Source organism: Drosophila serrata, unplaced genomic scaffold (genome assembly GCF_035046125.1).
Source record: "Drosophila serrata isolate PLE 108 unplaced genomic scaffold, ASM3504612v1 contig_245, whole genome shotgun sequence".
NCBI classification, from domain to species: Eukaryota; Metazoa; Arthropoda; class Insecta; order Diptera; family Drosophilidae; genus Drosophila; species Drosophila serrata.
This window is the reverse complement of record NW_028257143.1, coordinates 3,717,188-3,733,891: the sequence shown is the minus strand read 5'-3', so window position 1 is coordinate 3,733,891 and position 16,704 is coordinate 3,717,188.

Below are 16,704 nucleotides of genomic sequence, written 5' to 3'. Positions count from 1 at the left end.
AAATTTCAACGAGAACGAGAACCCACCTTTGTGTTTTATGCGGAAAAGGGAAACTTTTAAATATTCATGCGTGATATTTGTCGCAGCGACAGGATCGCCTTCAGATCCAACGATCGATTGTTTCTTCCCAAAACCCAAAACCAGACCAGGCGACAGCATCCTCGGACCGATATCAGTCGTCAAGGCAGAACAATTGTTTAGGAGCCAGCAGAACACAATGGGTCATTTAGGACGGACTCTACGTATGTATTCTCTGCCCCATCTCCTCCTCCACCTCCAGCCAAGTCAAATCCCGAAAGGCTGCTCCATCCTGACAGGCAACAAGCCCTGCACGATCCTCGAATCCGTGGCGAATTCCTCCCTCCCGGAGGCTCGTGACCGGGGGTGTTGTCCTTGTGAGTGATTTATTTAGTTTGTATCAATTCTTGAAATTATTGGCCCCCAAATGCAAAATTGTTTCGGTTCAGTTCGTGATGACATCTACCTGCATATCTTAACACATTTCGGTATTCCCTGAAAGATCATTTCACAGAAGGTGCGCAAATCCCAAAAACCCAAGGCCTGAGATCTGAAAATTTGTATGCAAATTGTGCTTGAGTTTGATTTAATTTGATGGACATTGGAGTATGTCACTTCAAAGGATCTTGGAACATTATCATATATAATTCAGAAGAAGAGGACCTGAAAAATGCACAAAGATTTTTAGTTGCTTCTTTGTAAAATTAATTATTGGTTCTTATTGCTATTCTCTTATTATAATCACCTTTAAGACCCCACTCTAATCACTTACTGCGGATTTATTATAATTTGCTTAGAAATACCTTAAATTAAGTGAGCTGCTGTAAATGCCATTGGCCAAATATTCCAAGCCAAGAAATGGACGGGAGCATTGACGGTGATGAGGCAGGCAGACGGCAAACAAGATGGAGTGGAGTGCAGATGGAGATCGTGTGTAAGAGTGTGTGGACTGAGCGCTTTTTTAAACAAGTTCAGGATGCAAACAATGGATCATTATCCCGGGACTGAGACCGAAAAAAAAAGCGGAAAGCAAAACGAACGAAGATGAGAGCGAATCAGATACAATCGAGCGCATTCGCCACGGCATTCCCAAAGGTTACAGCCGGGGAGACAGACGCAAGGTGCCACAGGTCCAGGCCATCCCATCGGATCCCATCGAAACCCGTCGAATCCCATCGGATCCCATCGAATCCCATCTCATCCACTGATCCCGAGCAAGCGAGACGACCAGCCAGTGCCTCGCTGGCGATGGCTCTTGTTGTTTATTGATTACACGCTTTTTGGGGAATGCGCGATGCATTGGGCCACGGTGGGTTGCAACTCGCCAGCGACTCGCGACTCTTGGCCATAATGGTGCGGATGCCAGCGGCTGCAACATGCGCCTGTCATGCGATCGCCGCCAAGAACATAACATCCATTACATAGCCATCGACCACAAGAGCATCCCAGCCATGGAGATGGAAGAAGGTGGAGTAAGAAGGGGTTCCAGGGGTGGCTGTGAATGCGCCTTGGCCCCAAACATTGGACTTGCTGTACGAAGGACAGAGGAGCACTGGGGCTATCGCTGGGGCAAGAGCAATATGAAATTCAATGCCACATTTGCTGCAAGAACTAGAAAAAAGTACCGAGAGACTCGAGCGGCAATGCTAAAGAACAATGGATTCTCTATTAGCCAAGTCGAGAAACTAGATTGTTTTGTGGTTTCTATATTATATTAATAGCAAATAGTGAATATGAAATCTAATTACAATTTTAGTAATAGTAAAATATTTACAGCCAGCAAATAATATCTTAATAATTTCGTCAAGCAGTTCCTGTTTGAGTAAAATGATGATCATCATAAGTAACAAATACAAAACTTGCCTTGTTATTTTAAAATCTATATTAGAAAGTCAAGTTAAAAAGTCTAAATGACAATCTCAAGCTAACTTTTGATCTAAAACAAATCTTTTGCATTAAGGAAATAAATTAATTATATTAAATATTGTCTACAAATGGAATTTTGAGTCTTGATTTTGTATTGACTTGACTAAAGTGCTCTATTCCTTATTAATTCTTAAAGTATTTCTTATAATTTATTAATTTCAGTTTAGTTTTCATGTTACATTCCCGTCTATGTAAATCTTTCATATATTTTTTTCAGAGTATCTGATTAACATTTGTCTGCTATTCGAGGGATCTTCACATACCCTTTCCGTTTAGTCTAGATTTTAAAGGATAAATGCTGCACTGCTCCATAAAGTTATATTCTTGCTTCTGGCAGCAGCAGCTGCTGCTGATGCTGATGCTGCTGCAGTTGCTGTTGCGGTTGCAGTTGCAGTTGCAGTTACTGCTGGCTGTTTCTGTGCGGAATTTCAGCGTCCGCCTCCTTTGCATTTAAATACAAAATATCAAAATTAGCATTTGTAACAATGGCGAATTGGCCGGAAAAATAATGGAACTGACCTGGCCAACGATGATCATGGCCGCGGCATCTCGGTATTGGCATCGCTGTCACCGCCGCTGCAGTTACCACTTTTGCTCGTAAATCAGCCACTGGGCGAGGGAGGAGTCACGGGAATCAGCGCCATTTGGGGCGTGCAGAAGGCAGAGACTGTGCACCGAAATTCCCCACTGCATCCTGCATCGTCTCTGGGATACGGAACGTAGCCAGGAAAATGTGTGATGTCGCCTGCGATGATGGCAAACAACATTTACAACGGGAGCAGCTACAGGTCGTCCGGCGACAGATCTTGGCCATTGGCAACCGGCTAAAGGCCAATCCGGGCCGTGACTACAACCACTGGCATTAAGGCCCAGACGGCGATCGGCAATCGAATATCGATACTCGCAAAAGCCTTGCCATATTTGTAAGCGAACCAGCTTACAGATCTGGACAGAAGACATGCTTTGGAGTCTGGGCATTGCTAAGATTACATTTAAAGAATTCTGAACTTTATCTAATTTTCGTTTTCTTTTAATGTTAAAAGAAATAAATCATATATACTTTTCTTTAAGCCTTTTACCTGAACACTTAGATACTTACCTAATCTTTAAAGGCTTGTTGTTTTACTTTTAAATCATTAACTTTTTAAATGAATTAGGGAAGAATAATTCGAACTAAGACTTATTATTGTGAAAAGTCAGGCAGCTGAGACTCTGAAAATAATCTATAAATATTGGCATTATAAGCTGCCAATTTACGATCACCCGATCGAAAGCTTGATCTGGGGTTAGGCACACATTCATAGTTGCACATAGGAGGATCCCCGGAGTGCCCTCGGGCGGGTGAAGAAGTCCATTTGAGGCGGCTGCACATGGACTAACCGTTATGATTTCCACTGGCGCTCAAGCATTTTGCACTTCATTTAATTTATATGGCAAACAAGTGGGGGCCAAGATGGAAAAGCGGCCGAGGATGGAGATGGAGAGTGCAGGCGGGAGGTGGGGGCGCCACATTGGCCGCTGGGGCGTGGCAGGCACAGCCACCGCCTCCAAGGCTGCTGCTCGGTATCAGTTTCATGGAACTATGGTCACGATTTGGCAATAATGTTGCTTAAATACGCTCGCCACTCGGACTGAAAAGTCCACTCCAACTGCGAGTGCGACTCCAACTCCAGATCCGACTCCGAGGCGGGTACAGTGGGGATCCAGCTGGCTGGAAGCACCAATTGTAAAACATTCGACGGCAAGATTTGTTTGCGGGATAAAAATAAAATTGTTCATTTAAAGTAGCTGCTTCTGTGTTGGCATTTTTTTGTTGTTTTTGGTTTTTGTGCCTCTCTGCTGCTGCATATTTTCTTCGATCTCTCGCCGCCTCCAAATTGGCTTTGTTTATGGGATCGGGATCGGGATTGGGATTGGGATTGTTCTTATCGTAGAGGGACCTGCGGGTTAATTTCTTGGCGCTACTTAATTTTCGGCTTTTCCGCGGACTCGAACTGCAGCCGAACGCTTATCAATCCGAATTTGATTTGGCCACCACGATTAGATGTTTGTGCTGCTACTACGGTTGTACGATATGGCCCAAAACATGCATTGGATGTTGTCTTTTTGCGAGTGTCACGATCCGGAGGAGTTGTCGATACGCTCGGCTAGAGATCGAAGTCGATAGCGGAACCGGGGACAGATGGAAAATTGCCCAGAGAAAGGCATTTACATTCATTACAAATTGGTGAATGCGCCTTGCGATTTAGTTGTACACACGGAATGTAATTGTCTCTGGCATGTGGTCAATATACTACTTCTACACGACGACATACTACCGCTTTTATTTGCAGCAGCAGGTGCAGGTGATGGTTAAGGAAATCATGCAAAAGTTTTTCCTAACCTTACAGGATTTATAAAAAATACAAATGGATTGCTTGAAACCAGAATAACTCAAGTATTAGATGGGTAAGGAGTATTTATACTTACTGATGAACTCGGTTATGTTCATATATGCTTATAATCTAATTTATTTCCATAGTACTACTTGTAAATTCCTCAGTTCTTCTGGTTTTAATACGTTAACCCCCAATTTAATTGTTACAAATCCCTGATTCCCTTGTTTTAATATTGCTCTGCATTAAATCTACTACATATCCTTGGCAGAAATCATCAGAAACAGCCGCACGCGACCCAACTTCCGGCAGGAAGCCTCCAGGAGTCGGGTTAGAAAAAGGAATCATTGAATACAATCGAAAGGAATGGCCAAAAACTGGCTTCATCCTGTCGTCCAGGTTCCACCTTCTAGGACGGCGACAGTCGAGGGTCGGAGCTGCCAAAAAGCAATTCGAATGTGTGTGTGAGAGAACCGCAGGAGGCAGTTTTCCAAAACGGAAAACCATGCCGAACCCAGGCTGCAAACCGCAGCGAAGTGAAGCGAGAGAAAAACGAATTTTTCGTCTATTTCGATGGCAATAATTCAAAATATGAAGACGGCTCGATAGTCATAAATCTGTCAAAAATCCATTTCTTTCATTTTACCCCCAAAAACAGCTTCCTTGGTTCGATTGTGTGTGTGTGAGTGTGCCGCTGCCTGCTAAGCGTATCTTTCAGATACACAAGCTGGCACTTCAAAAAACGAGCAGAGAGCACCGAAAATGAAATACTGTCCGCTTGTCGCCGTCTCCTTGGGTTCTGTTTTCAAGAGATCCACTCGAGTCAGCAGCCATTCCGCTCCTCCTCCTCCTCTGCTGGCATTTCGGAAATAGCAAGACCAGACATCAAGCCAGGCCAATCCAATCCCATCCAATCCAATCCAATCCAACTCAACTCGAGCTGCGTCGCAACTGAAACGAAAGTGAAGCAGAGTATCTGCAAGATGCTCGTTTGCTCACTTCCAGGGTGACTGGAACTCGGGCCCCTTCTGCTCAGTCTCAACCCCAAACAAGATTGAGATGATGGAAAGCAGCCATCGCACCATATTTCAGTCAATTAGAACTGTCATAATTCATTCTTCGGAGTTATTTAGTTTTTGCTGGCTGTTCGCTTCGCTCCTACTATGTACGATGCCATGGACGATTTATGGCTGCTCCGCATGACGAGTTCCAGAAAATTCAACAATTTTCCATGTATGTATCTCAACCCCGAAAAAAATAAATACACAGGGAAAATTTGTTTTTTAAATGGCAGTGTATAAACACATATGCTGGCGGTTCAGCCATTGAAATTATATGTAATTTGTCGACTCAAGTGTGCCGCATAATTATATATAAAAGTTGAAGCAATTGCTTTATAAGCGAACTCTGTGGGATATTAAACTGATCTTTAAACATTTAACTATTTATATTGGAGTATTTTTAGTACTTAATAATAAATTATAACAATTTGTGACATAATATTGATAGTAACATTTCAATTAGAATCTGGTATAATTATTGATAGAGTCTATAGTATAAAAATACTATTGAAGTATTCAACTTTAAGGACACTAAAAGCTAGATCTTTTGATTAATAAATGACAATATAAACACCTTTCTCCTCTATATAGAACTCCAAATCTTTGATCACTTTAAGCTGCGACTGGATTACCCCATTGAGAGTGTGTACTATTTTATATGTCACTTTGATTATGCTCATAATAAGTTAATATTCAGCATATTATGTGGCGCAAAACCACATGGCTCTTCAATAACCATTTTATCCATTTTTGTGCTCGAAGCCCGCTCCTTCTCCACATTCCGCGCAGCAACAAGAACTGGCTATCGAAATTGATGCCGCCAATTAACAGGCGTTGGAAACACATTTCGACCAAATTGCATAAGCCTCGGGACGCAGCACAAAGTGCTGCTGCTGGGAGCGGAGAGGATTTGGGCGAGAGTTGAATACCCCTCAGTCATGGGAGTCCGCATCGGAGCCACGCACATATCGGCACTCAAACAAAACATCCGACACAGCCCGATGTTGATTACGACATAAAAATCTAGCAGAGGGACCCGGGTCCTGGCTCCTCCGGCATGCCACCCCCGCCTGGGTCACTCTCTGGCCTGGGCCAACAGTTTTTGATTACCTCTCGCTGTGCGGGGGAGCGCGAGAATTATTCCTAAAAACAAATACAAATTAATTTGAGTGGATTTCAGCGCCACCCACACGCATATCCTTTTAGTCCTTTTTGCAGTGCATTTTATGCGCTGCGCCAGCTAATGGTCAACGCTTTATGTCGACGCTGACGCTGATGATTGTCCTGCAATTTGTGTCCTCACTGCACTGGTCTGGCCAGGATTTGCTGGCTGGGTGGCGGGAGGAGCCTGGGGTCCTTGCTGGAAATTGCCGCTCTTATTGCCTTTTTCGAAAAATTATTTCGCGTTAATGGCAATTACCACTTATGTATGTCCTGGCTGCTCTCCGCGGCGCTGCTGGTGATCCTGCCTCGCCTTCTCTTCTTCGTCGCCTGCACAAATGCCATTCGAAATTATTTTTAAACAAATGATTTTCAGTTAATTTATGTTAAGTGTAGTTAAGTGAAAATTGTGTTTGAAAATTAGCAAAACGCGGGGCGTGGTTTATGTGGCAACTCCAATAGCCGTTTCGTTTGGATATTGCAAATGCTCAAAATCTCTGATGTTGGTTGCCAGATGCCAGGATATGGTTAAAATCAATGCTCAGCCCAATCCTACATTGAATGTAATAAGAATTGAGTAAAGACTATTGAGAAAAACTAAATTATTTTCTTTAGTTGTCCTAATCGTGCAGTCTTACTGCTTTATGGAGCGGAACTTGTAACCGTCAGGGTCTAGATTTAACAATAAATGATAAAATATTTGTCTCCTAGACTAAGATAACACTTGTAAAGAAAACCAATGAAATTAGATTATGACCAATATATCCATAAATCAAACTAATACTGTGAATCGATTTAATTTGTTATTAAAAATTACTAAGGGCGGAAGTCGTATTCGAAGAAGATCAGATGAATATAAAATCTATCGTAAATAATAGGAAATAATATATTTCGATTTATAAAATGTTACAATTTCAATCCATTCAATTTGCAATGTATGTACAATGTACATTAAGTAATTCCTTATTAATTTAATTATAGTCAAATATAAAATTTTGAATTAATATTAACACTAATTTATTAGTCGTTGTATTTCCAAACTAAATATTATAATATTTCCTAAGACAATCCCTAACAATGAAAATGTACATACTTGACTTGACGTCAAACTTAAAGTTGAAATTCACTTAGACTTCACTTATATAAATAATTTGGTATACTATTATCACGCTTTAAAAATATTAGTAAATAGTAGTATCTTGTAAAGTTACAAATTAAGAAAGTTTAATAAAGAAATATTGTATATATTGTATATTGTATATATTCATATATAAAAAGCTATTAGAATATTATTTGTATATTGTTGATAAGAAAGGACTTAGGAACATCAACAACAAAACCATAATTTTAGGAAAATCATAAACATTGACTTGGACAAGAAATAGTATCACAACTATAAGTAACAATAATAAATCCTGGGTAGCTTGAAACAACAACACAACACACCCTAAACTAAAGAAATAAAAGCAACAAATGCAGAATGAACAAAAGCAAATGCAACAGAAGCAGGAGCAAGCGTAGCAGAAATGGCTAGAAACAGAAGAAAAATCTGCTATAGCAACAATGGCAACAACTAAAGCAGCAACAAAAGCAACAAACTCTGTTAAAACATCATGTGTAGGGATTTTTATACACGGTACTTGTGGAGCCCAAGGCTATACACGTTGTCATGTAAAGCATGAAAACTAATCAAATTTCGAAATCCATACTTTAAAAAAGCATCAGCAGCCTATATAATCTGGCCGTTTACGTTCAGAACGATTAGATACGTAATACAATGATACAATTATACATGGTAGTCTCGTCTTAGTGATGGGCCACTTTGTAGCCCAATATCATTAATTACTTATAGTTAAATTTTTTTTTAAGTAATTTAAATTTTAATAATTGTATGCTTTACATTATTCTATGTTTACCTTATGTTATGTTTATGTGTGACTAATCTTTTGTTTAAATGCTTTACTCTTATAATTGTATTGTGCTTACTTTATTGTTGAAATAATATTACCACTCGAATTAGTGAAACTATAATGTCAATAATAATTTTTTATTGTATGGTTACAATAGTAACAGGCAACATTAAATCTCAAAATTTCTAAATTTATTCATTTTAACGATTGTAATGCTGTAAGAACATTCCCTTCTAAAGTTAATTAATAGGTATTTAATGTTCGAGTCCTCGCATTTTATACCGTTCGTTCTTATTGTTATTGCTGCTGTATGGAATCTTCGGCTGCTGCTTCTTCTGCTCTTTCTTCTCTTCTGCTTGGCTCTTTTTGATGGACAGAACAATGGAAAAAGGGGTGGAATCGTTGAGCCAACTCACACAGATGCGCGAATCGCTCTGTGCGTGTGTGTGTGAGATATGAAATTCGATTTGCATTTTACGAGGCACACGCAGAAAGAGAGAACCATAGATGGAGCGGGACAGGAAGAGGCAGGGGAACCGAACGCAAGGCAGAATCGACAAAAATGTCGACCGAGGGCAAACATAAAAGTTGATGGATTCTTCTTCAACGCTTCCAATGTGCTACAGTGGGTGGCAGGGAGGACGGAGGAGAGGGTTGGGCGATTCAGTTCGTTTCTCTGAAGGGTTTGTGCCAAGGCAGGGGATCTATGGTGGGGGGAAGGAGAAACGCTTTTTTCCCCGATTCCTTTGGATTGTGGAGCTGGAAACAGCAGGCGACCGATGAATGGGAACTGGGTAAGATGGTGTCTTAGACATCGTTGAAGCTGTCAAACTCAACCACTACTGCGGTGTTGTTGAAACTGTCAAAGTGTCTAAACTAGTTCAGTACGTTGTTTAGATACGACCTTATACTTGTAATATCTTATTATTTCCACCATCGGATTGTTTAATAACATTTTATATGTTATGATTAATTTAATCCTATAACTTCAAATAACCTAAGCTATTTTACTTCCTTTAAGCTACAACTTTATTTTATTCAGTATGAATTTAAATTTCATTTTTATTTATTTATAGTGTTTTATATAATGTTATCACTCTAAATATTTCCACAAGTCGCACGGCTTTATTTGTTATTTAATTTTAATTTAATAACTATTTTTGTGTTATATATATTTATTATTTTTGTTTATATTTTGATTTCTATAGAAATTTATTTAATCACTAATATTGATATTTAGTTGTATAAGTGTAAAATTCTGACACAAGTATACATGCCATGCAATTTACTACTTATCCTTTTCCAGTAGTGGAATAAATATTTTATTATTAAATATTTCTTAAAGTTGTTTGAGATGAGAGATTACGTATCTTAAATGTAATATAATACGATTTATTCTAAAAAGAATATTTTTATTCACAACACTGACACTTCTTCTCTGTCTTGTGGCAGCAGAAGCTCATCAGAGAAATTTGCAAATCCAGGGAAAAGGGATGAGACGATCTCAGTTCTAAAGCATAGGGTATCGTATTTTAAGTATCAAAACATAATAAATATATTCAATTTTTTTGTGCCAATTATATAACCATAGCTGCAATCATATTAAATTCAAGCATAGAGTCTTTTGGAGATGTGTTGCTGTAAAATCAATAAAGATCTAAAGAGCATTGTGGTCGGTCACAACACTTCCTAGTCTTATATATTCCTTAACCAACATGGCTTCAATTATGTTACACTGGCATCATCTATGTATGTAGACTTGGTAATGGATACGTCAGGTGCACCTAGAGCCTTGGCCCCAATTGTCTTCTTGCTGGCACTTTGCTGTGCACTCTTTGCAGTTCGCTTTGTGCTTGGATGCTGCGGGCTGTGTGTGTGTATTGGTGCCCCAACCTGCTCTCTCCGTCGCACTCTCGGCCGCTGTCCCTTTCTGGCTGAGCTGCGAGCCAGGGTTTTGTTCGAGCGCATTGAGCTGTCAACTTCATGTCTCAGCATTTCGTTTTCGCTTGTCTTGTTGTTAGTTGCTGCCATTCTGCTGTTGCTTTTGCTGCTGCTGCTGTTGCTTTTGCTCTTGCTGCTTTTGGTGCTGTTGTTGTTGCTGCGACTGCTGCTGCTGTTGCCGGCTTGGTTGCTGATGGAATCTGGCCAGCGCACAGCAGTCAAGTCAACTACCAATCAGGTCGGTTGCTGCCTCTTTTTGGCCAAAAGGATTTCACGTGCAGCTCGCACACACAAAATGGCAGACATCTTGCTCAGCTTGCAGCAACCTGTATCTCTGTATCTTTGTATCTGGTATCTCCGAGCGCCCGAGTATCTGGAGTGGCCTGGGTGCATCTTCTCCCTCGCTCGCGTACATCGATTTCCCCCCATTGAGTCACTTGAATATGCGATTTTTCAAAAGCGTTCGGCAAGTGAAAAACCATCCGCGCTAAGTGGCTGAGCGGAAGAAAACGAGCGGAGAGGGGATGAGCCATGATATGATTTAATTAGGAGTTTCCACGGGCAATTAATCTTGTGCCTTTTTTCAGGCAGCCTCGCTGCGGATGCAGCACTCGAGAGCGCGACAAGTCAATGCATCGGACGGGGTCACCGTTTATGCGCACCAAGAAAACGAGATAAAAAAGAAGTAAACAAAGTAGTAATTACATCAACTTACTATCTAAGAATATTTTTACAACGATTCATTGCCTTGATTTTCAGCTTATATGTACCTTTTAATGATCCTGTCTTGAATTTTTATGTTTATATAATTAAGAAACCGAAAACAAAAAATGATGTGTCACCGCTTATACGCACCAGGAAAGCGAAAAAGAGTCAGTGGGGTGGGCAAAATGAGTACATAAAATTACTTAACAATTGACGAATATATTTACAAAGTTTCTTTGCATTGAATTTCTGAATATACATACATATTGCCTTGTCTTTGAATTTTCATATAATTAAGAACACCAATGTTCACATTTCCTTGAAGCTTAAACACATATTTAAGGCAAGTCAATTAATTTCTCTTAAAGTTCAATTTTTAGAAGGCTTTCCATTAAGAATGAATTTTGCAACAGCTAAAAAGTAAGCATTGAGCACAACAGGTGAGCCTGAAATCGTGAATCCTTCGTTGGGTTAGTGCCTGCGGTTATGTCACGATCGTGTCCCGTATAAACGACCTTCGACACTTTCCCCTTCGGCGAGAATTTTCCTACCTGTTTCTGCTTCATTGAGTAAACCACTCAAGCGACTTTTTACTGTCACTATTTCTAGCTCCCTCCCTCGCTCCTGGTCTCGCTCACTCTCACTACGCCGACATCTGACAATTCAATTATTCAAAGGAGAAAGGAGAGTCTCCTCTCGAGGCATCCTGAGCCGAACACATGTTGGATCGACCTTTTCTTCTCCCTGGCTCTTCAGGGCGACATTTTGTGAGATTAATGCGCCAATTGTTGCCTTCATCATTTCATTTCCATTTCCCATTTTTCCCACTGGCTCCCCCGCACTCCGCCCGCGCTCATCGTTCGATAATAATGCAATTACAATTTGAAAAATGACGTCTGACAGTTTCGGATTTGTTATGGTATTTATCAAAGTCGTCCCCGTCCGCGCCATATGCATGTGCAGGGCCCGAAGATGAAGATGGAGGTGAGCATAGTGAGCATAGTGGAGGTGTGGCGGAGGAGAAGGTGCTCCGAACCGGAGAGTCCCTGTGGAACTTGCAACTTGCCGCCGCAAGGGGCAAGAGGAAAAATTAACTTGTCACTGCCATCGCAGGTAAATCAGTTTCTTCTGGCTGAAGGATTTCCATTTGTATCTGGCATCGCGGGCCATCTTCGCGCCCAAGGTTAACTCCGATATCGAGATCCTACAAAAGTCTTATTAATAGCTCTATTAATTCAGCGATAAAAGGGAGACATCTCTTTTGGTTCTCCTTGACGTTGTTGCTGTTGCCCTTTGAAAAGGATGGGAATCGGACGAAGTCCCTCCACGCATGATAAATGGGACTGCAAGAATATGCTGGAAAAGAGAGATATTGGTGTTCCAAAGTGGACTGTTGAGCTTACACAGATTTTAAACCAAGAAATTGGCAATAGTGGAACGAGTTCCATTAAATACAAAATATAAATAATTTAAAAGAGTCTATAATTTTTAATTAACTTTAAATATTTTTAACGTTTCATTATACTACAATAATTGTTTATCCATTTTAACTGATATGTAAGAAATAAATGCTACAGACTTTCAAATAAAGTAATAGTTATGATAGAATATAGGTTCTTATACCCGGTACCCAAAGGGTACAATTAAGCACCTACATTTGTGTTGGCAACATTTATGCGTATTAGTCAACATGTACCTACAATCATGTACCTTCATTTAGATGTTGCGCAGTATGTTCCTAGCAATTTTCAACATTTGCCTTCACTTGTCAACATTTCCTTCTGCTTTTCGATCTGTTTCATTTAAGTTTATTTTGAATTTTAGCATGTTTACTTTGCTTTGGTTACTGGGTATCTGTGATTCGGTCACAGTCGACAATTTATTTTTACAATAGGGCATACAGGTAAATGTTAAACTGAGTTAACAAGCAACAATATTGAAATTATTCGAATTTTAGTAAATACCCAAAGATGATATTCTTCACATATGAAAGAAAATATGTTTATTTTATTTACACAACATTAGGTGACGTAATATATGAAAATGTTAAAAACCCAACCGTACCTAAAATGGACTAAAACAATGCATGGTAAAAATATAAGGGCAAAAAACACACATAAAATGCAAAAGAGATAGTCGTCGCATCCACAATGGCAGAATCATCTAAAAATCTGTGACGCAATAAAATAGAATTAATGGAACCGGAATTATGCGACTCATTTGGGGAGAGGCAACCATAGACAGGACGATTATGAAAGGGATCGGGCCGGGCCCGGACCTGGGACCTGTGTCCAATGCTAAATATGTCCGTGTCTGTCGCATCTAATATTAATAAATATCTTCAATCTGCTGTCAGACAGTGCAAAATAGTTATGGCGCGATATGCAATTAAAATATAGCTAAAAACCAAACGGGAAAAAAGCCAGGACGAGCGGAGGGAGCTGAGGGACGGGGCGGCGCAGAGTACAAATACCCCTGACAGGTAATAAAAGTAATTTATGCGCGCTAAGGGTTGTAAATGCGACATCAGGAGGTGGTTGCAGATTGGAGTTGGAGATGAAAGTGGAACAGAGCAGTCAGCACTCGTTTAATGCTGATGACGATGACACGAAGCCGGCGCAGGACTAAGGACATTCCCCACCCAACTGACACATGCCCCGTTTCTATATTTCATCCACGCTATCGAAGATCACAAATCAAATTATTATGCCATGTGATGGCCGTCGCACCACACCGACATTGATATTATTACGAGAATAAAATGGCTGCATAACCTCGGGAAACTGGGAAATGATAGAAAATGCGGTATTTGGATTGGGAAATGTTACCAAAAATACAAAAAAAAAAAACGAATAAGGATATATACAATATACATATATACAAGATATACATATATATTTAGATATTAGCATTCTTGAATCAATCATATTGTTTAACTTTAATTACATTGAAATAAGACCTTTAATTAAATAAAATTGAATTTAATTTTAAAGAATATTAATAAATTCTAAAATTCTTGACATTGCACTTAATAATTTGAAAAATGCCTGTTACATCAATCTGTATGATTTTATGTTTTATTTACAATTTTGTAATTGCATAATTATGTACATATAATAATTTTACTAAATATATTTAAGATAAGTGAAGCAGTGATAAAGTTCTCGAAACTTGAATTAAATTACATAAAACTTTGTTTTTACTTTAAATTAAATTAATATTAGTCTTCCTACTCCAATTGTTAAGTTAATAAAAGTCTTCCCAATAACTTGTAAGATTAAATGTTTTTCATTACTATTTCATATTCAAATAATTATCTACACACAATTTGAAGATTCATAAGATTTAAATAAAAGTATCTTTAATAATTTGAAAAATATCTTTCCATAAATCTATAATATTAAAAGCTTTACTTAATAATACATAATAATACATAATAATTACATAAACAAATGCAGATATCTAAACATTTAGTTTGGTTCTTATTTACGTAAAAATGACTTAAAATTTATTGACCCAAACCCCTGTATAACATAGTTCCTTAGGCTGTCATTCATTTGAAATCGTGGCAAAAAAGGAAACTAGTTTTGTGCCAAATCCCCATTTGACTGCATGGGCGGAAAAAGTGGTGAAAATTACGAGTGCGACATTCAAAACCAGGGGGCCAGGGACCGGGAAAACATCAAGCTGCCAAAGCCGAATCGAAGGACACACACAAGCCAAACATTGACGCCGAGCAAAACAGGATTTTATTTTTATGATATCTGTGTCCAATCTCCTGGTTTATTCGGCCGCACGAATCAGAAATATTATATTCAAAGCGAGCAGCCCTAAATAACTGAGGGCCCAGCCCGTCTGTCTGACTTAACTGACTGCCATTTTGGTCCTGTGTGCCCCTTTTTTGCGTTTGCTTTTGGCAGTGCGGCGTCGTCCTTTTTGCGTTTAATTTTATACAATTGAGTGATTTATTCGTGTCACAAAATAAAAAAGAATTATGACTGCCCGCCCGGTCGGAGGAATAAGGGTCGTTTTCTCGAGGACCGAAGGAAGTGTTTGCCAAAAACTCGACTTTGAATGGTGGATGAAAAACATTGCTCGAGCACTGAAAGGGTCGATGGAGAGAGCGAGAGAAAGAGAGAGGGAGAGTCAGAGCGAGAGAGAGGGAGAGGGAGAATAGCCCGCACATGCTGCGTGGCCATTGCCCTGTCCATGGCCCCTTGGAATTTCCCAACTGACAGCCTGTCGCTTCTTCATCGTCGTTTTCCGTCAGTCGTCGTCGTCGTCGTCGTCGTCGGCCATGATGGAATCGTCTCGCTGCGAGTGTATCTGTGAGCACTCTCTCTCTCTCTCTCTCTCTCCATCCCTTTTTCCGGCGAAGGAAAGGAAAACACTCTTGGAAGTTTTCCCACTTCGATGGGGGAGGGGCGGTGGAGGTGGGTTCGGTGGCAACCGATGCGGGTTTTTCATTAAAAACTTTTCTGCTGTTAATTTTGACGAAAGCAACAATGAATAAAATTCACCCCCACGCCAGCGTCTCGGAGTGGGTGTTTTTCGATTATCCATTTAAATGGTGTTTTTGGATGCTATGAACTTTTGTTTGAATATATTAGAATACTTACTTAATAGTAGGAGAATAATAAGATGTTGAGTCAGTTTCACTGACAATTAAAATTGGGTTAGACATTAAATAGGTATAAATTAAGTCTTATATAAATATTAAAGGTTTGAAATTTAAAAAAGTCAAATTAATGAACTTAAATAAGTAAAGGTAAAAAATTAAATAAGTATATTATTATACCTTAAAATTTAATAATATCAAATTGACAATGTTTCAAATAAGTTTTTTTCTTTGACTAAGCAATTTAATTAAAAACAGTAGTATTCATACTTTACACCATTTGTTAAAGCTATGATAAATACTTGCGGTTTCTAATACATTTTTAATTATTATTATTTATTATTATTATTCCTCGGAATTAATCTATTAAAAGAAATATAATAAACGAATATAGATGTACTAGGTTTATTTGTAGAAATATTTCAGTTGAAAAACTCTGTAAAAATAAGTTTTATGTAAAAAATTGATAAGGAAATAAATCACACTATAATATAATAATAATACTTTTTTAATGTCACTAAACTTATGGTGATTTGCCGTATTACAGGAAATATTGTAGATAAATAAATTACGGAAGAATACAAATCTTTAAAATACTTTGAGGCCCAGAATATGGAATCAAAACATTGTAATAAGTAAAAAAAGAGACCCACATAAATGCAAGATTTTTTTAATTTGGAATAATTTTTATTAACAATTACATTCCTTTAATTTAATGCAGCTAAAAATGAGTTACAAAATAAAAGCTATGAGTTAGGAGCCATCAAAGCTTATGCTTTCTGTTTTCTGTTTACGTTGGCTTATGTCTTTAATATTAACCTATATATTTACTATGACTTTATATTTACAAAAAAATACTTTTGTATTGGTGGGGAAAGTAAAAATTCACAATTAATATAATTGTACATGAAGCAAACTTTTTTACACCTTTGAATAATATCCTATATAAAATATATAAACATAAATATATATAATTAAACATTTACGAA